This window comes from Coturnix japonica, chromosome 15 (assembly GCF_054131305.1).
Source record: "Coturnix japonica strain WE chromosome 15, WE-NBRP24, whole genome shotgun sequence".
In the NCBI taxonomy this organism is placed as follows: Eukaryota; Metazoa; Chordata; class Aves; order Galliformes; family Phasianidae; genus Coturnix; species Coturnix japonica.
The window spans coordinates 7,411,885-7,438,346 of record NC_140677.1 but is presented as its reverse complement, the minus strand read 5'-3'; the positions used below and the strand labels follow the sequence as shown (position 1 = coordinate 7,438,346).

Here is a 26,462-nt window from a genome sequence, read left to right as displayed (position 1 = left end):
ATAACTTACAATACTGCCATGGTATGATTATTTAGATATTAAACTTTGCCATTGCACAAAAATGGCATTACATACATCTAGAATGGATAAGCAAGAATAATGGTGAAGTGGTGCATAAGTAATGAAAATTATACTTTAGATATAAATTGAAAATCTCATTGAATTAAGCCAGCTTTTCATGTTGACAGTATATAGTATGAGATACAAAATTAGAATCTTCAGTTGATTTCTACTCAGAGTTCAAAACAGCAATTTCAGAAGTGCATGATAAAGAATGTCCTTTCTTAAAAATTGATTTGCATTAACCTTTTGTCAGTCTATCTAATTGAATTAGTTTAAAGAGTGTCTAACATCTGCATTGACACGTACTATCCCTGTTGCTAATCCTAACAGAACTCTCTTGCCAGGGTGACGACATATTTCAATGGTTATTCCTGCAGAACTATTTACCCCCAGTAGGTGGAAGCACAGTTGAATGAAATAAATCTCTCAATTTTTTCTGATAGCCTGGCCCTCGATGCCCAGCCTTCTGATTCCAGGTTTGGGCTTGCATCTGCTCAAAAGACAGCTGAATGGTTCTACACATTACCTTCATCTTTATCCTCAGGGTACCACACAGGGAGCGGTTTTAATATTTCAAGTTTCCCTATAGCATATTCAAAGACTTTTGCTAAATCTTAGCAGCAGAAGAGATTAGTAGTGACTTGAATACTTTCCAGGTAGCTTTATGAACCTTTCAATAAGTAATTTTTTAATAACAGAATCACAGGGGTTGGAAGGGACCTCAAGAGAGCATCAAGTCCAAAAATCCTGCTAAAGCAGGTACCCTACAATAGGTCACGCAAGTAGGCATCCAGATGAGTCCAGACTATCTCCATAGGAGAATCCAGAACCTCTCTGGGCAGCCTGTTCCAGCACTCCATCATCCTTACCATAACTAAGTTCTTCCTTGTGTTAGTACAGGACTTCCTGCATTCAAGTTTTAGGCCATTACTCTTCTCCTAACAATCTTTGTGATCACCCTAGGCCCTTGATCATCTTTGTGGCCCTCCACTGGACTCCTTCTAGGAGATACCTGTTTTTTTTTGAACTGTGGAGCCCAGAACTGAACACAGTAGTCATCAGAGTGGAGTAGAAGGGGAGGATAACCTCCCTCAACCTGCTGGCCATACTCCTTTTTGATGCACACCAGGATTCCATTGGCCTTCATGGCCACAAGGGCACACTGCTGGTTCACAGCCAACCTGTTATCCACCAGAACCCCCAGGTCATCCCCTAACCTGTACTGGATGCTATAAGACTCTACACTTGCTCTTGTTAAACCTCATCAGGTTCCTCCCTGCCCAACTCTCCAATCTGTACAGGTCTTGAGAGTCTTTGTGTCTTTCTGCTATCATAAGGCAGTGCCTAAAAGTTACATTAACACACCTACCTTTTTTAATAGTAAGAAATGTATAGCAGTTTCCATTGGATGAAGTCTTGATCACGTAGGTTTCATATGTGAACAGTTTTTACATATATAAAAAATAAACAATTATTGTGTGATTTAACTACCATAAACACAATTCCTTTACAGAATCTTCCATATGCTGGTGCAAAGAGCAGACTGCTTTGTAGTGCAAACAGAACACAATCAGACCAATGTATTTTGCTGCTGATATTCTACTGCTTGAAGAAAAAAAAATAGGCTATAATACTGAATTCAATGATTAAAGTCTAATTTGAGATCAACTCTGACTAAGTGGAATCCCTTTAAGTGTAATCTGAACTTCTGTTTGTCATTTCTGCTCAGAAGCAAAGACTTCAAGAGTACAGCACAGAGAGAATTCTGTTGCACATTACAGTCTCTCTACAATATCAGGCATAACTGCATTTTTCTTGTTTAGCCCAATGAACAAGTTTAGGTTTTTTTCCACAAGTCTAAGAAGTGAGCCCTTAGCAAATGCAACCCAGGGCAAAAGGATTATGAGAAATTCATCAGCATTTTGAATGGGCTTTAGAGCAATCTAATTATTAGCCACATGCTCCAATTTGTGAGAAAAATAACAACCTAATAACCAGATTGTCATCAGACAGATAATGAAAAATGTGCGCTAGCAGTGAAATACTACATCTTTCTGTGCCATCTGCATCCTGTAAAATTCTGCTGATCTCTCACTTGGTTGACAGTCAATCAACTGAAATAGTCTTGTCTTTTTTTAAGAATTGATAACATTTGGAATGAAGGTGATTTTAACTTAAGAATTACCTGTCTTATTTATGGCTTGGCTCTACAATGAACTGCTCCTTGAGAAAAGACTGGCAATTGGGTTAAGTAGCATCTTTCAAAATAGAATAATCCAGCATCTGTTAGGTGTAGAAATTCAGCCTTATAACTAAGTTATTCTAAATTGCAACATTTATGATGAGATAAAGTAAAACCCGTTGATAAGACACAAGATACTAGATACACATGTTTAAAACTTGAGGAACGCATTATTTCTTGAATTCTGTTGGTAGACTCATCTGATTCAAGGTAGCAGTTTACAACACCATTAAACAACATTCAGGAAAGCAAACCAAAGATGTTTCCAATGATAGCAGCTTACAAAGGTTAACAGTTTTATTTCATTCACAAAAAAAGCAGTTCTGACTGATTACTACAAATGTTTCCATCTTACACAAGAAATACTGGTATAACAACGGAACACTAATCCTGAAACAATGATTTCTAGTATCCTCTGAATCTCCTACATCAGAAAGAAACATTACAGAATTTTGATTTTGGTAAAGTTCACATTCCAGTTAGTATGAAGCCATTGTATTTTTTTTTTCTTATTATGATATAGGGAATTTTAGTGTCATATGATGCAGCTACCAGGAAAACATACCACCACATTAAGTAATCCATACCTAAATTCAAACATAAATTTGGTAGCTATGATGTAGAAAACCCGTATTGCCTCATGGCATGTAGCCTGAAATGTATAATGCTCACTTTCAAGGCGATGAAAACAATCTTTGGAAATCTGAAGGACAATGCCTGCTGGGCTCTTGCAACAAATTTACTGGCAAATATGAGCAATCAAAATCCTTCCAAGCACTGTTTCTGTACCAACATTCAGGAATCTAAAATTACTCCTCCAGAAAATAAAAACCACCAGCACTCACGGATACTTTAAAAAAAAAAATCCCTAAACTATATGAGAAATACAAAGAAAAAATTGTACAAGCTACAGGCACCTTGGTAGAAAATCTTTTTTGTGTTTTTGAAAAGGAACAACATATATAACCTAGTAGCGTCCTTGGCAAAAGCCATTTTTCCATACTATCTACAACTCAAGACAAGACTCAGAACTCACCAGTCATCATCTGTGAACAAGAAATTAAAAACTGTGACCACAATATCCCCTTAGTTGTATGTGAAGTATCTAAGACAATACGAGCAAATGAAAAATTACTTCATTCAGCTGTTCAACTTACGCATACAAAAACATGCAGTAGTCAACACAAGCACTGAACCCTAACAATTTTTACTTCATTTTCACTTCCTTTCTTAAGGATCCATCTTCCTTGGATCTGAAAATACACCCACTGCAGAGTCGCTGCCTCTAACACAGTTTGTGCTGAGCTAAAAACCATGGCAAAAACTTGATGAGAGAAACATCACAGCATGATTCCCTTCCCACCTCTAGGAACAACCCTGTTTGCAGTGTGAAAACCCTCTTCTCTCTCATTTTCTTCCTGTCCCACTTATTTAAAACTACGTACTTCTTATCAAAGCACAGCAAAATCCGTATTCATGCCATTTCTTTTGCTTCTGTAAACCAGACACCATAGCAAGCCCTTGTGCAGCATTACTTTGTTTCATCTTCTAAATGGTGTGCTACCACTTGAATACTTCATCTTGAAACCAAAAGCTTCAGAAAAAAAACAGCCATTTAACAGGTACTATATAAGCAAGTACTGAAAAAGTGGGAAAAATGTAAAACCCAGCTTGCTATTCTAATTCAGTACAGCAAAAGAAACACTCCTTTATTGTCTCATTTCAGAGACAATATTTCAAAGGCAGAAAATGTTGGCTTTATAGCCATTGAAAATATGAAAGACAATTCTTGATTCTAAGCATAAGATTCAAAACTCATATTTACTGAGACTTGAGGAATAAAAGGAATAAAAAGATTTTCCCCTCTTCCCAGGAAATAGATTAGGTAGGCATGACATTTTTCCACTTCAGTGTTGCATGCGTTTATAAGCTTCCCTTTTGTAGCATTTATGAATTCAAACGGCACTAGGGTTAAGCTGGAGGAAAGCAATTTGGCATGCTTGCGTCTGCTTTTATCAAGGAAAGCAAAAGCAGTCCATGAGGTCTGGACTGACCTTAAAGCAGAAGTGTTTATCAGGATTGCTAAGGACCTACCAATTGTGTTTGGGAAAAGGGAACCTCTATTTGATGATGCTTTCACACAAGGTGTCAATAATATAATTGTTATTCTATTTCTAGAAGTTATTTACATAGAGAATACTTATACATGTAAATTACAAGAACATATTAATTCTATATTATACAGGATGTAGAGGCAGCTTTCCAAAGTCAGCTACTTCCAAATTCAGAAAATTTACACAACAAAATTCAACCTACGTGGTTCCATGCAATTAGATTTTCCAAAGCGTGTGTGTATACACATATATTTGTGTGTATGTATATATACTTATGCATACACGTATATATACACAAATGCTTTACAACAAACAATTTCCCAAGGAATATCAGGTACATGAAGGAGGTCATCTGTGAACAAATAAATAAAAGCATCTTAAAAGTACTACAGTCATGTAAAGGATGCAGACACTGAAAGTAATCTTTACCAAAATAAAAACTGGATAAAGGGAAACAGAGGCAGGGAAATGCAAGCCAAGACTCTAAGCTGAACATAGTAAGGATTAACACATGCATATTTAGCTTACAGGTCACCTATCATATGCCATACAACAGGTGAGTGCCTGCTAATAACTATAATTGAACAGAAAATGAAGCAGGTACAAACAGCTACAAACGCACCACTGCTGTCACATACAAGTATACTGCCTTGCACCTCAAAAGTTTTCCTATGAAAATACCATGAATATCTGTTCCAATTTCTATATTTTGGGTGCATTCATCTACCTATGAACAGCTTAACTGAGCATAGAAGCATTAAAAATCAATTTACCGTGTCATAATACAATAACAGGCACAGAAAAATATCAAGCCCATACAACACATTCATTTCTTCTATATCACACAAAATCTGTTGTTTAACAAACGTTTTAACAGTTGATCACAGTTAGTTACAATTCCTGACAACACACGTCTATACTAGTTTAAATTTCACTGCATAATGTGGCTGTCTCTCATTTCTGAGTCTTCCTTTTGTGCTGCAGACTCCTTTAATTATCACAGTTCTTTTTTGGGATATTGGAATTGGTATCACTGAACTGTGATACAGAAGTTCAACTTTTCCTAAGCTGACATCTGAAAACCACAAAATGAAAGGATGGACTTATTGAAATCAGAGGTGAGATCATGAGATGAAAATGAGTCTTTGCCACAGTGCTTAATGCATTATACACTCCTCTTTTTTCCTAAAAAGAGAAAAACCAAACAACCCATATATTTCCATTTTAAATACAAATCAAAGAATGAGTAGTTCTACCCAGAATCCTAAATTCTCTTCAGATACTAAAGTTTCTAAGACACTTTGTACATAGTTAAATATCACCCTCAGTTACTTCAATTTCAGGGGTTTATCCACAGAAATTACCAAGTACAGAGTGGGGCAAGGTGGGGGAATGAGATCTCTGCAATATTATATATATATATATATATCCTGCTTCCTGTAGAAATGCAACTATACAGGCAAGCCTCATGTAAATTCAGAAGAACCACAAAAAATAACGCTTTTAACATTTTTTTTCCCTACCTGGCACTATTGAACTAATGACCAGAAGCAAAACCAAAGCACTTATTTTTAAATACACCTAGCATTAATCTCTGCAAACATAACTACACCAGAATACCTTAACTACTGTGAACAAAGCTAAAGTCAGCAATCATTCTCTAAGATTCGGCCACCCTCAGCACATCAACTTTCTTTACACTTTCCCTCTAACTACCGCTCAGCAGTTTTGTATGGTAGGAACTCCAGGTGGCTAAAGAAGTTGTCCTGTCAGCTTTATCTTTAATCCCTGAACTTTAGATCTGTGAATATAACTGCAAAGGATGTGTGTCAGTGTTTGTCAACACAAGACAACAAATGCACTTACCTTTACAGTATCCTTCCTGTACTCTGAGGCTACAAAAGCTTACAAAATAAATATCTGGAAGTAACTATTTATGTATCAGCAAAAAGAGAAGTTACCAGGGGAATTATCTCATACCTTTCTCAGTGAGACAACTAAGCAGAGCCAAAAGATCAATTTGTACAAGCCAAAATTTAAGCTAGAAAAGGGTTATCAAATGGATTAAATTCAGTGGTTTTTGACCAAACCAGTGGGCCCCTTAATTATACAGATGATGTCATTTATTAAATAGGCCAACAAGAAGTTTCATCAACAAACTGCCCTATGGGTAGTTATTACACTCTCAGCCTTTGAGATGACCAACAGCCACACTGGTGCCTTGTTAACGCTCTCATCTGCGTGGCTGCCTTCTCTAAAGACCAGGTGAATGGAATTCAGCTGAATGCCTTTATCTCATTTTTCAAACCAAGGACACAGTATCCCATCTCATTTTTATTAGTCTTATTTTCACATTTTCCACACATTTTCTGAGTATAAAGACGATATTTTTTTGTGTGTGTTTTTTCACAGCTCTCCAAGCCACCCACAGAGCTCATCAGCTGGAATGGCATCAGTCATTCTACTCTATGATAGTCATATTGATTGTTATCTCCCAAAGGCATACTGTAATCATTTTATCACTGATAGAGTTCTGGACAGACACACACTTTGACTTTCCCCTTAGATATGACAAATGCAGCCCCCAATTTTTTCAAATCTTGTGCAATTCACCACATATCCACTACCACAGGATAATCCTTCTATTCCTATGAAGTTGTGAAGCCTATGTATTTATATTTTTCTAATTCACATGTATGTCATACATTCCATAGCCCTATTATAGGTTTATGATGGATCCGTTCATTATTCCCTCCATCAAAGTTTCTACAACCCTTTCTGTCCACCATCAATGAATCTTGTTACTCTCATGATAAAGAAAGTATACTTTGTACCCACATAGGGACATTTTAAGACACAAAGCAGAGTCATGGGTAAGGTGCTCTGTGTTTATGGCAGCAATAGACACATAATCAGCACACTCTTTTAAATACAACTTATGAAACAATTCCACAAGTACTTCAACTTAATGCTGTGCATCTCCAAATACTACACTGAGCAGCCTCAGCATTTCACACAGAGCTGGTTTTCCAAGACTTTATAAAAAATAAAATGCTCCACGAGTAAAACAGAAAATCCACACCAGCATAGCACGGTTCATTTTCCATATTAAAATTATAGTTGCAGTCAGTTTTGCACTTAAATTAGTTTAAGTTAGTCTTAAATATCAGGCAAACACGCATCTAATTAGATGCAAGTTGATGTTAATTTGAAAAGGCAATTCACAGCTGTATCTAAAAAAAAGAAATGTAAAATAACCCAAGGACACGTCTTCTCTCTAAGAAGTCAGTCTTACAAGCGTACCTTTGAATGTGCACATTTTCTTGTTGCAGTTACCAATATTAGCTGCACTGATGAGCTACATATTTTTGTATGTATTTAGAGGAATGACATCTTCATGCAGGAGAAAAATAGGCCAAAGCAGGAAGTTTTGTTTGAAAAAAGTGAGTATTATTAAGTATTTCATGTCTGCTATATACCACGTCTTCATGTATTTTAAAATTGAACCATATTTTCCCCAAATTCTTAACATCATCAATTATTTTAAAATATATTAAAATATATTTGTAAGCTATCAAACAGATTTTAAGGATACAAATTTATTACCAACATTCGAAGTTATATATTTACCCTCAGTGTTCCTACACGAAAAAGTTCAATCAAAAAGCAGCATTCGGTACTTTAAAGACTGAAAACAAAAACCCAAATCTGCTAATTCAGAACCAAAAATAATGACCAGAAAATTTTAAAGTGGTTCCTACAGATAAATACAAGGATCAATAAATGCTCACTTTCCAAATTCTACTCAGATAAGAGTTAAACGGTGTATTACTGTAAAATGAAATATTTATTTCAATGGAATTCCCATCAAAGTTGAATAGCTAAATTCAAGTGAACACAAATTGAAGCATTATGTACTTTCCTATATTGTTCAATTTAATTACCCTAAATGGAGTGTTACTACTGATTACTGTCTCTCAAGCTGAATAAGACTATTTGACAGTTACTCTGGGAAAAAAAAAGCATTTAAAAAGCCCATCAGAAATTTGAAAAAGAAATATCCTGTTTGATATGGGAAAAACTTTAATCAACATTTACTAACCATCATACTTAGTGCTTCTTTTGCCAGCACTCCCATATTGAAGAATGCTAATTGGTCACTGCAAGAGTACAGCAGCCAGGCTGCTCACATACAAACTTCAAAGAGCAAACTGCACAAAATCAATGTCATAACATCACTCTCAAAGAACTTCAAAGAGCTTTGTGTTGAGATTACAGTAAGATTATTTGGCCTACAGCATACAAAATTCTCAGCTATGCTATTTTGGGAAAATATAATAAAATCTCCACAGTTCACCCATTTCAAATGCTAAGGAAGTGCTCACCATGAAGACGCAGATGACTGTCACTGCCCTGCTGAACCATAAAATTGTATCTCTAATGTACAATGCTGAGGACAACTAAAAGAATTTTATTCTTCCTTTCAGATAAGGTAATCACAAGCCCTCTTTGGAAATTAACTTTCCATGTAATCCAAATCCTTCTATCTCATACCTGAAGATTATTTCTGTTTTTTAAAATCACATGCTAAACTAAAAGGTTTCTAGATGTGGCTTACATTTGCATCTCTGGAAATACAGTTAACCCCTATTTCTCCAGCATTTTGTTTCAGTCTGTTACCAGAGTGCGAGCATGCAGCCCAGCACACAGATAAGCAAGAAACAAGGGGAGTACTTTCTCCCCATTTCATTCAGCTATTAGAAATCTGAAGGCTGCCCAATGTGACAGATGAGCTATGTGAGCTAAAGCAACTTGTTCCGCTTGTCAGCTTCCAAGAGCCTACAGCAGTGAGATACAGTTGTGATGACACCACAATCACAGAACTGGGTCAAACATACGGTCACTTTAAAACAGAATGTCAAATGCTCTTTCTACTTGAGAAATTTGATTCAGTGACACTAAAAGCTGTTAGATACCATTAGCTTTATATCTAGGTTCAAAATGAAACCGTTACTTTGACAGTACTTCAAGGAGCCTCTCGTGAGCCCTACATCGCCATTAAAGCTCGTAGGTATCACAAACTGCCAAATAACATTCACTACTGCCCATAGGGATGGAGTACTTTATGACCAGGGCACTGCGCTGTGTTGCACCAGGAGATCAGTGCCTTTGAAGCAACATTTACATTACACCTTCACAGATTAAATGGATTAAAATCCTTACTGAATTTTGAAGATCAAACAGACAAAATTTAGAAGAAAAAAAAGAAATAGAAAAGCAAAAACAAAAGGCATCCCAACTCATGCCCACACCAAGTATTTAGTCCAAACTACCTCATAGAAATGAATCACTTTGGGTTGTGGATTTTTTTTCTTCACTCTAGTGGAACAGAAAATGTGCTACTCAAATATATGTATTTAAAGAGGACTGACAAGTACTACTTAACATTCATTCAAATTATTTCCATGCATCTTTGAAGTTCAATTTGTACTGTGTTGAGACAATGCAGTATTTACTCCATGTAACACCAGCAGTATGCACAGTTTGAACTTTACATAACTGCAGTATTGAGTTCACACCATAGGTATATGTTTATAAAAGCAAATGTTGAGCTGAAGATGATTCTTGACATTACTCTTGCATTCAATCTTCAGAATTTTTGTTGAGTACAAGCTCTTCAACTTGAGCTAAAATATACACATACTGTAACTTTTGTCCAGAAACAACTAAACATATAAAAGGGAACAGCAGAAGTCTAAGGCATCACAAGTAATTTCTTTCTTGGTATTTCTCTAATTTGCATTGACACAAAAGGCACTCCAAGTCAACTTACAGACTCTGTTTAAGCTCCAATTCCCAGCCTGCTAAAGCCTACAACTGCATTTATAGTTGTATTGAATACACTATAATGAAACATTTCTTATATAAAATATATAAAGCAACATCTGAAATATATCTGTTTTGCTTATGTTCCATAAATGCCCATCTAGTCCTGCAGACACATCTTTCAGGAAAAAAATTTCCAAGGAAAACTTCTGACAGAGCCATTCAGTGAGCAAGATGCATCTTTCTGTGTAGTTCTAAACTTACATAATTTTTAAAAATAATTGTTGTTTACTTGCTTTGATTTTTAAATATGTCTTTGATCTCATTCATTAATATTCATTAGTTCTCTGATGTTGGACTAACAAGAATCTTACACATTTATGAGAAGCCATTTAAACAATGCGATCAGGCAGGTTTTTTTCTGATTTATGTTTTTCATCAATACTGACAATAGTTGATTCTTTGTATTCTCCAGCGTTTTCTTTGAGCGCCCTGAAACTATAGTTTACATATTTCAAAACAAAGCAGAGCTCAAGAAATGCAGAACTATTTCCATCAATTATAAGCACAGAATCCTAAATGGATAAAACAGCATAAACACATTATATATGTGGACAGAATGAATAATGCTCATACTCGGAGTATAATTTACTTCCATATTTTACATATATTATTTATGTTTATGATGGAACATCTCTGAAGCTAAGAAAAACAGAGCCTCAACTTTTCAGCATAAAGAATTTGCTTGAAACTGGGCCCCAAATGAGCACAGTATTGTTGCCAGAACACAATGCCAGCCACTCACAGGAGCATCACAGGTACACTAAGAATAACACACACAAACTCAGTTATTTGCCCTCTTTGCAATAAAAAATAGTTGTTTTCCTATTTAGTTTCACCTTTCTGGCACTATATACAAACCAGAAGTTGAAAGCAGGAGCATCCTGTGCAATATACCCATTATACACTGTAAGTTATAAACACCCAATCCAAATGCTGATCTATGCTAGAAGTAACTTTGGCAAAGCAGTCCTGAGCTACTACACTCAGACTGTATGTAGAGATAATGAAGATACGCAATAGCATTCAAAGAAACAATGCCTCTTTATAAGCATTCATGAGGTCAGCTCCAGTAACTCTTATTTCTCCGAGTAAATGAAATGCCCTTTTGCTGAAATATCATTTTGTCTGAAGGACAGAACTGACCTGGCATAAGCTTCAATGCTAAGCAAGCAGTGCCACCCACACATTCGCATTTGCTTCACTGGTACATGGATTTATCCCCTACTAAGAGCAGTCAATTACTGTGTGTCTGTTAGTGTTCTTACCTTCTGGGCTCATTTCTATTTCCAAATTAAATCTTTAAGAACAAATAGAACATTTTCAAATTTCTGACTCTTATTATTATTCATAAAAACTCTGAGATAAAGCTACACCAATTTGAAGCCACCTATTACTGCACTCTATCTAGAAATCACACAAAAGTATCCATTAGAGGCTTCTGAATGACAGTACCATAAATGCACGCCAGCAGTGAAGTGCACGATTATACCTTGTCTGCTGCAGAATTCAGAGACCAGAACATTTGAGTAGGCACACGTGCACCAGATTTTCACACACAGAGAAGTAGTTGCTCTTGTCTCAGTTGGAAATAATAACAAAGCAATTCAAGAGAGCTGAGCATCCCAATTACTGGACTTCTGTATCTCACAGGACACTCAGAACCCAAGAGAACTGGAACCTACAAACAAGAACAAATACTCACAGTGTTATTGTACATCAGAAAGTTGGACAATTTCTTACTAGTATCATAGTTGGTTATGTATAAAGTTATGGATGTTAATATGAATTGAGAACTTGGGATAGGATAAAGAAGTAAGTATTCCATTTTTTTTTAGACTCTAAGAATTATTCAAGGTATTTACATAAACCACATGCTGTGGATAATCACCCTTTTCTAATTCTGATGAAGTGCAACATCAGGTCTTATAAATCATCCTCATCAAAGGATGAGGACAGGATTAGTCTCCCTCCAAAGAAAAATATTTCCACGCTCCACATCTTCCTGCTTTCCATTACCCTTGTTTCACTGCACTGCCAACACTTAGCTGGATTAGGATTCAGGTTTACTAAAATTGAGCACACAGGACAAAGTTTAGACACCTTACAGATGCAGGTTTTTTCTCCTCTAAATGTCTAGAAACATACATATAACAGAGCCCACTTCCTTACCGACCGTTATTGGTTCTTGAGTGAAAACAGCAATTAGTTATGCACCACTGACTCACATATGAAACCTTCAGTGGTTGTATTGTTCAACATGACCATTAATAAGCAAGCCTTACAAATTCCAAGGGATTGCACCATCACTCTGTTTTATTTTTTTCATTTGAGGCAAAAGACAGTTAAATATTGTATATTCTGTAAGTGTGTTACACCAGAGAGGAAAGTTATTCTGCCATATGAATGAAGCACGTAAACCAAAACCAAACTAGCTTAACTTGTGCAAGCATTACCTAATTTTAAACAAAACAGAACTAAATTAATGCACTGCTGTTTTATTTTAAAATGGAGCTCGGTAGCAAGTGAGCTTCACTATAAACAATAAAACTGATGGCAAAAAAAAAGAAACAAAGGAAAACAATTTTCATTAGTTCAAACGAAGCTAACAAGGGTTAGCAGCAGTAAAAAGAAAAACTACCTTCTTTAAATTCCAAAATGAAATCTCTTCTCCTGACCTTTTTAAAGCCCAAGATGCACACGTACACAGAATAAACAAAGTAATTTGAAAGCAAATTCACAGATTGCACCTGACCTTTGAAACAGCACAGATAAATTGAATCAGATTTGCACAATGGTAGTCTCAGTTTTTGGGGTAACAACGCAGATAAGGAAAAAAAAAGAAAAAAAAGAAAAGGAAAAAAAAAAAAACCTAGTTAAGGAAAACTGACAACATATAGCCAAAACAATAATAACTTCAAATTTTTCTGGAGATTGAAAACAAGCTTAAAAATCTCAGGGTCAGGAAAGATTCCTCTGCATCTCCCTGAGTATCCAGCCAGAGGTGCTCAATTCAGCTCTAGAGAGAAAAGCCTTACCTGGCAGTTAAACAACTTTATCAGATAAATTAAAGGACAGAAAACTGACAGTAATTCACAGGTTGAAGAAAAAAAGTAAGTTATACAACTATATAAAAAGATTGGTTTCGACAGGAGTGGCCAATAGTTCCCCCCTGGACCATTTTAGTATACAGGAGGTAGTTTAAACATCTCTGGCTGATTAGGTTTGATTTTCAGAGATGAGGAGCAAAAATCAAGATCCACAGCATAAATAATCTAGAGAGCAGTGTTGACAAGTAAGAAAAACATCTACTCACAAAGAACACATTCTCAGAACCAAACAAATTAGCTTTAGGTGAAGCTGGCTGACAATACTTTCCTTTGTGGACAGACAATACACAAGAGTTGCAAACAACTGACTTATCAGCACTTGGAAAATTAAACAAAGAAGCGTTACACTTCTTGCAAACCTTCACTGGCTTACTTCAAGTTAGTTATGTGACTTCAGAAGGGAGCATTCATATGGAGAGCTAAAAGTCTGTTTAGATTCAGAACACATGAGCTCCATCAGCAGAGTCATTCCGCACTGATGGTGACAACAAAGTTCCATTCAAGCTGCTAACCACAGCAATAAAGCCTAAAACAACCAACAAAAGCAGTTTTCAATAACTGAGGTCTGACTTTTTTACTTTTGAAAAAAGAACAAAAGTGAGTAAAATAGAGAACTTAGTAGTTAACCAAAACTAAACTGCATTTGCATAAGGATTTGGGTTTTATTCGTTTCAAATAATGCATTTCAACAGCACTAGCTCTGATTCTGTACTACTTGGCTTTAAAGCTTAACTTCTTTGCATTTACAAGTAATTATTCAGTTTAACAAAGCACTTACATCTTAGAAGAATCATACAGAAAGTAGCAAAAAGCCCTTCTAACGACATGAATTAGTAATTGGATATAGCAGATGCTTCCATCAGGAACCAGTGCTACCGCAGGGCTATATAGCAGCAGCAACCTCAATCGTGTGTTGGGTCACTTCATCCACACTCAGATCTTTGAAAGAACAGTCTAATATTCGACACAGCCTCTGAGAGGATAAGCAGCAGAGCAAAGTTTATAAACATTTGAAACAAGTGTTACTGAGAACAAAGACACACTGAGGCAGGATCATGCATAAAGCAGTCCTCCAGAAATGAATTCTGCCATTTCTCTCTGTTGCTGACTCATTATCTGACTTTACTGAATGCCAACCAAGTCTATTCTGACTATGGCTACAGTCATATTATTCTTCTGCCAACTGTTTCAATGTTTTTTTTTTATCTCCTTTGCTCACAGTGGATTTTATCCTAGACAAAAGACACTTTGTCTTTTGACACAGCTATCTGATATCCTCATCTGTTCCTAATAAGGAGTTTAATTTATTTAGCTTATCACAAAGGTTGAGAAGGGAGTTGATCACTGTGTACAGACACTTACACAGTCTGACAGTGTAAAGCATCCTGACCTTGCAGAGGCATACAAGACCTAGCACCTCAAAATACACGAGAGAAACGGAAACTTAAGAAAGGGCCAATTTCCAGACAGAGTACAATTTAAATTAGAATAAGCAGAAAAAAATCCTGTATAGATGTTGGAATAACTTTTGTCTGTTGTTGCATTGCAACTGATTACCATGAAATGAAATCTCCTTTCTCATTACAGTAAACCTCAGTTTTGTTCTGTCTGGAACAGAAGAAAGCCCTGTACTATAAACCCGCAGGTATCACTAATTATTATAGTTTCCATGCAGGAAAGCTCTAATTTATAAAAAACTCAGAGTTAGAGGGAAAAAAAAAAGCTTAGTTCAATCATTCACATCATTAAAGGAAAGATGTTTCTGTAAAAAGATGCAAAGAGATGAAAAAAACAGGCCTGGAAGTGAGTGTTTCTGTTGGTTTGGGTTCTTACATCTGTGGTGAAATGGACTGAAACCCCAACACAGGCCAGATTTGTAACATCCGTACAAATTAGTCATGGATTTTAATAGGAAGCAACATTAACAGTAATATATTCCTTAATGAAAAAAAAATGAAAGAGAAATACACTTGACTGTATACACACTATAAAGATTCATTCTTATTTAGCATCACAATAAATTCTCCCTCATTCTCAAACAAGAAGCTTATTCTTGGTAGCCTAAATATTTACAGTTGTGTGTATTTCAATAGATTTTTAGACAAGGCAATTCATAAAGCATATCCAAGAAAAACTGTTTGTACAGTCACAGTTTACGCCACAGATCTGTTCATAATCCACCTAACTAGTTAAGCTAGCAATACAGAAATTGAACAGCCAATCAATAACGAACATTAATAAACTATTTTCACTCTGAGCTCCAGTACTTGCAAAAATCTGCCTTTGGTCATCCGTAAGGCAAGGATGAAGCAGAACCAAACTTAGCTGTTGGCTGCTTTACAATCATGTGTGTAGATCATTTTTGAGGTCAATATGCACTCTTCTCAAGTCTGGAATTGTAGAAAAATCACGAATTTTCTGGAAACATTCTCCAACATTTTAAAAATGCATTACTTTGAACATTTATTTGATTAGTCCTTTAAAAATACTCATAAAAATACTCAAAAATACCCATGCTTGAATGTCCTACTTAGTCTACCTACAGCAACCTGTACCCTGTCTTTGAAAAACACAGGAAGATTCTTTGCACTCTGCCTCATGAACACCCAACCACAGTTAAATGTTTCCCATTTGAATCCAACACATTTATATAACAGCTGAAAAGACTAACTCTCATTTTGTTATAGTTCCAGATAGTAACTATAAGAGCTGCTCCAAAATTAATGCCTCCTTTTTTATTATGTAGGCCCAGGCCATTGGAGGCAGATATTGGTGGGGTGGTGATAGAACCCATAAGCATGCAGGCTCTTGTTTATCACTGTTGAATGCATATAGCTAACGGTGGTTAGCTGTGCTGAAAAACAGTCAATTGCAGCTGAGAATCTGCTCTATCAAACAGTGTTATTGTGTTTTTTGTATCTGTTGCCATTTCCAGGAAAGTAAATAGGAGGCATTAATTTCAGAATGACCTACGTACAACAAAGGACTACAGTCCAACTGCCAAGAATAATACAGACAGCACACATTATAATTAATAGCTTTAGAATATTAATTGGTTTATTGTATAATAGTTCATTCTTAATAAACAAATGGCTACTTTTATACAAATGTGTAATGCCAGCTGAATCAAAAATAGCAGTCAATCTACATACAGCAACAGTCCAAAAAAGCAATAATTTCATGAAGTAATATCATTGCAGTTACAGAATAAATTAAGTACCTCTCCTGTGAAAGCTGGCATAGACTGAAGTCCACGGTCATGAAATCTTCTACCGAATTCTGTGGAGACTATTAACACTTAAGGTGTGCATGTTTGTATTTTGACTTCCCTATAAATACACAGACCTAACATCTAAAATACGAATATATTTTACTCAGCAAAACACCTCCCTAAACAAAGGTGATGGAAGAGATTTTAAAACCTTAGATTTGGTCAAGCTCCTTTATGCCCTCTCCTCCTCTTTCCTCCCAAAACTGGATGTTTTAAAGACAAATTTGACCCGAAAACTGCCCCATAATGAATAAAATCCTGCTATTCTGAAATACTATGCATCACAACTGTATCATTCTTAAATATTTAATAACAATACACGCACTAAAAAGAGACTGGAAGCCTGAAATCATTAGATGTCCTCGCACAAAAAATAAAAAGGAGGCATGTATTTCTCTGCAGGAGTAATTTCAAAATCCTTTCACATAAGAAAGGATTGTCAGCTTGGTTACTCTGCTGCTGTATATTAAATAAGCATGTAATGAAGCTACCGGTTTTGATTCATTGAGATGCCAAAGATCATGGGTAAAGCATATGAAATTAATGAATGTTTTTTAAAGTGGAATATCAAGAAGGCAGTTCAAATCAGGTACAGCATCAAAATGAACAAAATGATAACAAAAAGAAACCAAAGAAAATCCAGCACCACTTCATTTTAGTGACCATTAAGAACAACAATAAAGCATGAATGTCATTTAAAACTGATTGCCACATCCAAAAAGACTATCAAATACTCCACACACCATCACTCCAGGGCATCACAATACTGTTCTTATTAACAGAACACCAATTTCCAGTCTTAATATAAACTGAATGAAAATTTGAGCTTTGTAGATTATCCAGTGCTTTCTAACATGCATTCATTGTCTCTGTTTTTCAGATAAGATTTGCACGTTAATCTGGAAACCAGTTGTTACCGAATTTTCAGTACTTTCATAACACCATTAACGTGAACAGAACAAATAAGTCAGTGTTCAGTGATTTCCTAACAGCTTCCAAGGCCAATATCAGATCCTTAGAAACTTAAAGCCTTCACAAATCTGTGCAAATGCTAAGGATAAAAAAAATAAAAATTCTTCAGAAGAATTAATTTAAACGCTTCTCACAACTGATACCCTAAGTCACAGTATTACTTTGATCCAGTAACAGGCAGCACCGCAGCTCAAATACAGAAAATCTATATCCTGGAATATTGACAGACATGAAGCTGATGAAAGGAGTTCCTTGGCTAGATGCATTACACTGCAAGTATGACAAGCTATAACAGGAATATTAAGTATCACTGAGAGAATAACACATTCTGATTAAAATCAAAAGTTTTAATTGAGAAATGGAAATAAACATTTTCTCTATTTTTGCCCACACGATTACAAACACATCCTTTAACCACTCAAGAACAGTCTTCTCTGCCATCCTGAACCACCTGCAGGAACCTGCCTACCCCGTCTGAAGGTAACCTCAGCCCTCCTGGTCCAATACTACTCACTGAAGCATTACATTTTACTGAATATGCACTTAAGGTCTATTTATGGTACAGGATTTCCCTTACAAGTGCCTGAATTATGAACCGGAGACTTCTTTTAAGCAGCAAGTGTCCATACTGTTCCCCACAGGTACACAATCAACATACATTGCTGTCAAATCTATGCCTGGTTAACCCCACCCCAGTCTCCTTAATAAAGGATTTCTGCACAAGCGCTTCTAGCTGCTGAGTCATTCATATACTGGCCTCTGAGACAGCAAGCAAACTGCTTTTACTCACCAGTAAAACCACAGCAGCTGAAGAGTCATAAACAGAACCAGCTCCAACTTGCAGAGGCAACCAAAAAAAGCATGGGAATCAAGTTCAACTTCAGCAAGTTGCATTTTCGCTAACAGAACTTATAACTGCTGAAGGTTGTGAAGCCGTTCCTTATATATCCTCATTTTATACTTACTTTGTGTGACCAAATATAATTCATTAAAAAATTCTTTAAGGTGTGTATTTTCTCCCGCTGCTAATGGGAATAGAAAGCAACAGAAACACGCAACCCTCTAAGAATCATCAAAATACAAGTGCAAAGTATCCATGCTAAGATAAACAAGATGTTTAAGATACAATTAAAACAAAAAAGATTATGAAAATATGGATGATATTGAGAAACACAAGTACCTCATAGAAGTAATGAACCATAAAGCAGTGCTTATAGGTTGGCACCAAATTCATTGGTAATAAGCAGCTCATACTTCAGAATAATCGTCATCCTACAACTTGAGCTGGAGAAGTCAACACAAGTTTTGTCACAGACTTAATAATCAATAATTGGGCCACTTAGCAGTAAACATTCCTGACTTGTATGAAGCTGTTTTTGTGTACACATTCCATACACAAATCAGCTGGCAAGGCTGAAAAGTGTCAATATTTTCATCTTTCTGAGAAAGGTAGTTATATCTACTGGTGTAATTTTATGTATTTGTAATGGAAATAAATTAATCTGTAATGACAGTGGAGAAGAAAGAGTGACATTTACAAAACTCAGTAATTCTATTTACTGCAAGCGCACAAAAGGATTCGCGTGACAGATGACAAAATGAATATGACAGGATTATACGTCGTAACTGTGAAACAGCAAATCCCATAAAGTACACCCACTGTTATAATATGAAAGACAAGGGGATAATCCTATTCCCAACCTGAAATTCTACGTGTTGACCCAAGCCATTGCATCCACTATCATTCCTATATCCTCCAATTCTCCCAAAACCATTAACTTGGTCACTAATAAAGTCTGTAGACTCTGCAAGTGCATTCCAAGGCTATCAACCTAAATATCTGACTACTATGCCAGCTTTAGTTTAATTCTCTTCTCACTGCAGTATGACCCAGAGATAAAAACTAAAGAACTAAAAATGCTAAAACTAAGAACTAAAATGCTTTTGTGTAAGAAATAAAACAAAACAGGTGGGCTCTACAGTTTTCATGTGTTGTTGTCTTCCCCAGGATTATAATAACAACATAGCATTACTACAAACACAGTGTTTTATAGAGTTTTAATAAGAACTCATATAAGAAGCGCCATACAGCTGATATTAAATGTAACTAACAACAGTTCAGCCCAAACATTATCAACCCATCTTCAAACATGGGGGGGAAAAAACAAGCTAAAGGAACACAGCTGAAGGTCTCCTAATAAGCACCAGAATCAATAAGTGAACAGAATTCACCTTTATGAGCACACCACACCTTGCGCTTCAAAGCAGCAAAGCAACGCACGTGTGCAAACTCCATCCAGCACACAGAATGCAACTTTGAAAGGCAGAAATGGTTCTGCACGTCAATCAGAGATTGAAGAACACTCAGAAAAACTAAAAACGCATTTGAGGGGAAATATAAAGGCAGGTTATGAAATCAAGGCAGCTCCCACGTGCTGGAGATAACAGACATCCTGCCCTGAGGAACAAGGTGAAATGTTCCATGCACTCTTTCCACTAGGCAGTTCTGTGACTCAGTTTCAAATGAAGCAGCTGAGATCTCGAGATGTATTCCAGAATGTTTTATTGCAACCACTGACATCCAGCATTCAGAAATAAATCACTGGGAAACCTGCCTACAGATAACATATTGCACGCACTGCTTTGAATTGGACTTCGTATTCTCTTTTTAACATCATCATTTCAACTTAACCACATTCATCCCCAAAAGGGTCATTTAAAGCAATTCTTTTTCTCTTTTCTTCAGCACAAGAGCAGCTCGCACCCAAACACCTCGCACCGTATTGCATTTCTCCCTAAAAGAAGCAACTAAGTTGTGCTGCCATCCCATCTCCCCTGAGATTCCAGCCGTTTCTTTAGGGATCCATTACAAACTTGCACAGCAGAGCCCAGCCTCCAGAGCACGAGGGGCTGCACGCACCTCACCCAACCCCACCCGAAGGGAGATGCCCAGGCAGGCAGCAGGGATTTCCCAGCTAGGAAACCTGTATGAAACACATCCAAAAGATTCCAGAGCATCCAGCTCGGGGGAGAAAGAGGGAATAAATGGGGGGAGGAGACAGCCTGACACCCAGCACGGGCGGGTGCAGCAGGAGGCGGCAGCGCTCTCAGCCCTGATAGAACGGCGCACAGAACAACACAGCGCTTTCCCACCCAGCTCTCATCAGCAGCCACCCCCTCCTCCTCCTCCCGCTGGAAAACCCAGCTCTACCCGGAAGGAAATTAACACAAAATGGAGACTTACGCTCCGTCTCCTTGCACGCATGCGTTCCGACGGCGGAAAGGGCTGTACCGACGGCGGCTCGCAGCAGCTGGGGGCGGGTCGGTGCTCGTGCTGCTGTATGTCAGCCTGGAGCTATAGGTTTTCCTTTGTGCTCGCAGTCTTTCTCTGCAGTGATAGCGAGGCTCCATGCAGGCAGTGCTGATTTGGCAGCTGCATTTGCTGGCAGTGCTCTTTAGTTGTGCATCGGAGCTACAAAAGGCACCCAGCAGCAGCAGCCCCTCCAGCTCAGTGATCAGCTCTGCTGGGCAGTTGTCCCACTCACCGCTTCCTAAAGGGAAGAAGGCTGGTTAATAGGTGGCTTTGTTCTCTTGATTTGGGCGTTTGCAGTGAAGACAAGGCCTTAGAGCATAAAGCTGAGCTGCTTTGGTCTGTAGAATTGGTCTTCAGACCCGTATCTGAGAAAGTTCTTTCTTAGATGGATAATTTAATGTATATGAATTGTAGATGAATGAAGCTGCTGAACGTTACTGTCAAATGGCAGTGCTTTATTCTGGCTTCAAGCCCAAAAGCTTGGACTTTATTTTATATTCCAAAGGAAACGAGTAGAACCAATAGAAGGTGATAATAAATGTGATATATTTGCTGGAGCCAATGCAGTGTTAATGAATACTGCCGCAAACAATGGCCAGTATTCCAAGTATCACAGCTTCATATTTTACTTACAGTGATGACAATGTTGTCACCTACCCATACATGTGATGCCAAGTGTCCTTAATACCAGCAGAGCCAAGATTCCCCTTTGATGCCACTGTCATGGATGGCGCTTCAGTATCTACTTCCATACAGCAAGGAGTCCCCTGCATAATCCCCAAAAAATCACACAGAAATGACAGTATTAATTCCCCCTGCTGTTATGCATTTTGCTGGCCCTTCACGACAGTGCACAGTGACAGCTCCCTTATGTCAACTGCCAGCAAAGCTACCCCAGATATGTCCCTTTTACAGTGAATACACCTGTCTTGTAGGATTATGCAACTGATAATCCACTGCTGGCAGCTGTTCTTGACATATATCTACTTGATTCTGGGAAACATACTAAGTATTCATTTTGTTTACAAAAGCAAATGCTGTGTGTACCATTCCCATATCTAGTACAAGCATTTTGCTGGTACTGGATTGCTTTTGTGCAATTGTTAATGATTATCTTGTGCATTTGGAGCCTGGATGACAGGCAGCTCTTTCCTTCAAATAATGAGGTTATCACAAATTCTATGTAGTAACTTTTGACTCTGAAGATTACTGTGTACTTTCTAGAAGTCCTAACAAGAGTTCCTAGTGTTGTTAATGACATTACCATTGTGCATTGATTTTATTACCTTGCACTGACGTCTTAGTTTTCCTCGTGCCTTATTGATCTCACTGAACTAAGTTAATATATACAGCAGGCAAATAGCAGAGATTCTGTTTCCCAAAATTGACTCAATTTGTCATAAAGGAAAAGGAATAAAGTGAAGTCAGTCACTTCAACAGCTTAATCAGAATCACCTCGGTGCCTTTAAGTTACTTGACTTTCCTGGTCATCCCCCCCTGCAAGGATCTTATATTTCCCTTGCTGATAGGCTCTACTGCCATTAATTGTTAAGGAGACCGTATCACTGGTAAAAACAAATAGTGTCAGACTTAACCTCTACATAGACAGTTTCACTGCCACTGTCAAGTGGAATACCATTCAAATCAAGAGGTAGTGTGTGAGATGATGTGCTCCTCAGCCCTGATCACAGTGTGCTCATTTATAATGTTATACATGCTGCCTCTCATTTTCTACTCAGCATTTTAAAGCACTGGCCAAATATATTCTCTCTTTTGAGAACCTGCAAGCGAGCAAAGATAAACATTTAAGACTGTTTTGTTGTCCCAGGCAATACAATGAACACAAACATTGTACTGAAGCATATGCTGAATAGAAATTAGCCTTCAGTAAAGCAGCACATCAGAAGATCAGATTAAATTTGTCAGGAAGTTTCAAAACTAACAAAAGAAGGAAAAGCCCTGAATATTTTTCAACAGTGTTGAAAACAAACTGCAAATCCTAATCTCTTCAAAGAGCTCTAGTCATAATTCTCAACTTCTACCACTGCAATCTGTCTGTAACCAGAGATTATGCGTTACATAAATGTGTGCAACTGCTAAAATATGTAAAAGGCAGATGAAGAGGTGGGTTTTTGCTGGAGCAGAAGCTTTTGCTTACCAAAAAAATAGCTTTAATATTCTGCTATTAACAGAAAAAAACAAATGCAATACATAAGCAAAAGTGAAGTGCGTTGCTAGATAATCTGCCTCTAACATTCAACTGAGCATGAAACCTCTTGACTAAAAAGTGAGTAGAGATCTCAGGAAAACATTCTTTCAGCTCATTAGTGCTTATTTGTTCTATGGGACAGTGTGCTTTCTTCATTTAGACCAAGCTGCTTTATACTTGTAAGGTGGAACAGTACAAAGCTGGTGACAGATATTCAAAAGATTATTTATAAGAAAAAAACTCACCAATATGGATGCCTTTACTGGGAAACTATGAGGCAATCTCCACCAAGGAGCGATCTCCAAGAGACACTGCCTTAGTGGTGGTCAGCCCTTAAATGAGGTCTAGAGGAGATGGAGTCGAGCTCCACCCCTTCTGGAAGCACAGCTAAATTACTCTCACCTGTGCTCCCACAGCTGACCCAACGCTTGTCTCAGCTGATCAATCAGAGGTTCAGGCTGTGATTACCAATTTCCCATACAATACTTATGCAGAAACAAAACTTTGTTTTCCCTCTAATCCTCAGTAGAAGGAGCCCTTAATATCTTCCCAGTCTTGCAGCTTCAGTAAGTCAAGCCCTTATAAAAGCTGTTCTACCTGCAGAGTAATACGTGAGAGCCTGTCTGGCTCTGTGCTGCACAGAAACTGCAGTTTATTTTTCATTGAATTCTGTTGCTTCCACTTTGAAACTACTTTTATCTCAAACTACAAGTTCTAAAGCTGTGATGTAACAAAACACTTGTCTTCAAACAAGCTGTCCTTTGTCTTACACCTTAATATTTGTTGTGTATGCAAGAAGTAGGAACATGTAGTTCTCAAGGAGTGATGAAGTTGATAGTAATTAAAATTACAGAATCAATATCTTGAAGTCTCATCATCCTTCATTTTTGTTTAAGCTGTCAGGCAGCACTTCAGGCAGCAAGTTCCACACAGCCCCTAATTACCCCCCACCCCAGTAGGATGGGGGAGAGAACTGGAAAAGTGCTAAACCTCATGGGCTGAGGTAAAGACAGTTTAATAGAGTAGAAAAGGAAGGGAATAGTAATAGAAGAATGTACAAAATAAGTGATGCACAGAGCAGTTGCTCACCAACAGCCAACCAGTTCCCATCTATACCCTGAGCAGCAGCCAACCCCCTACTTCCTTCTTCACTACTGATGGCAGATTTGCTCTTAGTAGGTATTTTCTTGAAGCAGCCGGTCAGCTCAACATCTACTTCTTTAAGACCAATTGGCCCTTGTATCTAACTCACTATTAGTCATTTTTCTTTTAGTCAAAAATGGGAGCATATGACATATTCATGGTTTTGGCAGAGTAACAACGATACTGCATCTAACCAAAACAGCCCCTGCTGTGAAACCTGTCATTAATTCCTCCCTGGTACCTTGTCATCACCAGATGTCTGCTGGGTTTACACCCTGAGCATTTCCCATGGCTGCACCTTCAAAGCTTCTACAAAAGATTCTGTCTTTTCAGTAGGAGCACCCCTCCCTTTATGAACTTTCCTTTTCACTATCTCAGCAGCTGCAGGTGCTGACCACAGAACTGCATCCTCTCTTTAAGTTACACCTTGGACCTCTGTCATGACTGTGGGACTCTACAAACAGCGTAAGAAAACAGTGTCACTTTTACTTTAAGAATAGGATTTCATCACTTAAGATTTCAGCAAGTGGATTTTGTGCAAAATGTAATGAGAAGTATTCTAAATCCAATACAGGAAAAAAACCAAAACAAAACATTTCCAGGCTTATATCAACAAGTAGAGTACAAAATGTTTTTGTTTTTCATAAGAAGTGCTGGCAATGAAGTCTAACCTTGCCAATAATAAAGCATATCTGAAGGAGGACTCACACTTATATCTAAGCATGAGGAGAAGCGTGGGCACATTTCCCTCCAGAAATCTGCACTCGCTGAACATGATCGTCAGCGGTAGATGCAATTAGCTATGTCCAATTTACATTTTGAGCACAAGGGACAAGCTTTCACAGCATGCTTAATGCGGTGAGCACAACAAACTGTTTTTTGTGAGCACAATGCAGTTTCTCAGTTCAATGGGAAACTTTACAAAATACATGGGCAAGGTATAATTATAGCATGCCACGTATAACATTTGGAAAGGATAATTGAAACGGCATTCATATCTTGAAAATAAACTGGTTTATTGACGTGGGGCCATAGACACATGTCAGAGTATGCAAACAATAAATAAAATATAAATGCCAATTTTCAAATCAGCACAGCTGGATAATGTATACAAATTTTAGGGACAACAACCAAAACGTAAAACCAGCCCTGAACAACAATAGCAACAACAAAGACCACAAGATAAGCCCTAAATGGCAATCATTCAGATAACTGATAAAGAAAAATGACAGATTTGGACAACTGTTAACACTTTCCAAACTCAGAAGGGCTCTTCCTTTTATCTCTTTTTGTCCTCGTTCTGTGTGGCCATTGAGGCTAGCAGGAAACCAGCCCATTAGTCAGAAAACTTTGCAGCATAGCAGGGAGTCTGGTTTGTCATCACATGCACTAGCAGCTGCCTTCATCAAGAATGAAGTTAATCAGTACAGGCTAAATAAAGTATCTAATTCTTCAGATGGCTAACAATGAACTTTGAATGAGCAAAGAGCAGTCCGAGCTTACTGATACTTGGAAAATTCACTTTTGAATGTGCTGATTTTATAGTTTGAAACTAAAACCAATGACATTTCCTTCGTGTATGATTGCTTTACCCAAGTATTTCCAGTAAGTGAAGGTACTCAGTTTATATAACTGCTGTGTAACTGTTGCATACAGTTGCATGAAAGAGCTGCACAACTGTTGTAAGGGCTCCATCCAGCATCTCACTGGAAGTGACAAAACTAATGATAGGGTTGTTAGGATTCATTTTAAATTAGCGGATGAGCTGATGATGAAGAATGACTCTTATTGGTCTGGTTTCACTTTCAAAAAATGCACTTTTTATAAATCCTCATTTTGTCAGTGACACATTTAAGGACCTTTTTTTTTTTTTTTTAATAAATAACACTGATTTAAATCAGTCTGTGGTTTTTTTCTTTTTTTCTTTCTCTTTTAATGTGTTCTACTTGTCCAGTATAGAACTTGTCCTTTAAATCCACAAGTCACTTGAAAGAAATTTACCTTGAGTACAATACAATAAGAGATCAGCCAAGGTATAACTCAGCCTTTGACGATTCTCAGTGCTTGTGAAAAAGGTTTTGAGGTGAAAATAGCTGTGCCAGCAGCCACTTAAATGTATTTCCACTCTTATTTGATCAG

General features: G+C 37.4%; 1 protein-coding gene across 4 annotated transcripts in view; it reads right to left on the bottom strand.

Annotated features, from left to right (window-relative positions):
• Window positions 1–20,936, bottom strand: part of FHIT (fragile histidine triad diadenosine triphosphatase) — a 503,125-nt gene extending 482,189 nt beyond the window's left edge. For 3 of the 4 annotated variants that reach the window (XM_085516768.1, XM_015875326.3, XM_085516767.1), the window contains exon 1: window positions 20,903–20,936. The gene's annotated coding sequence lies outside the window, so the exon portion shown is untranslated. Of the gene's footprint in view, window positions 1–11,797; window positions 11,987–20,902 lie in introns of all 4 variants that reach the window. The other variant, XM_015875327.3, reaches the window with a different exon arrangement.
• Between the last annotated feature and the right edge of the window lie 5,526 nt (window positions 20,937–26,462).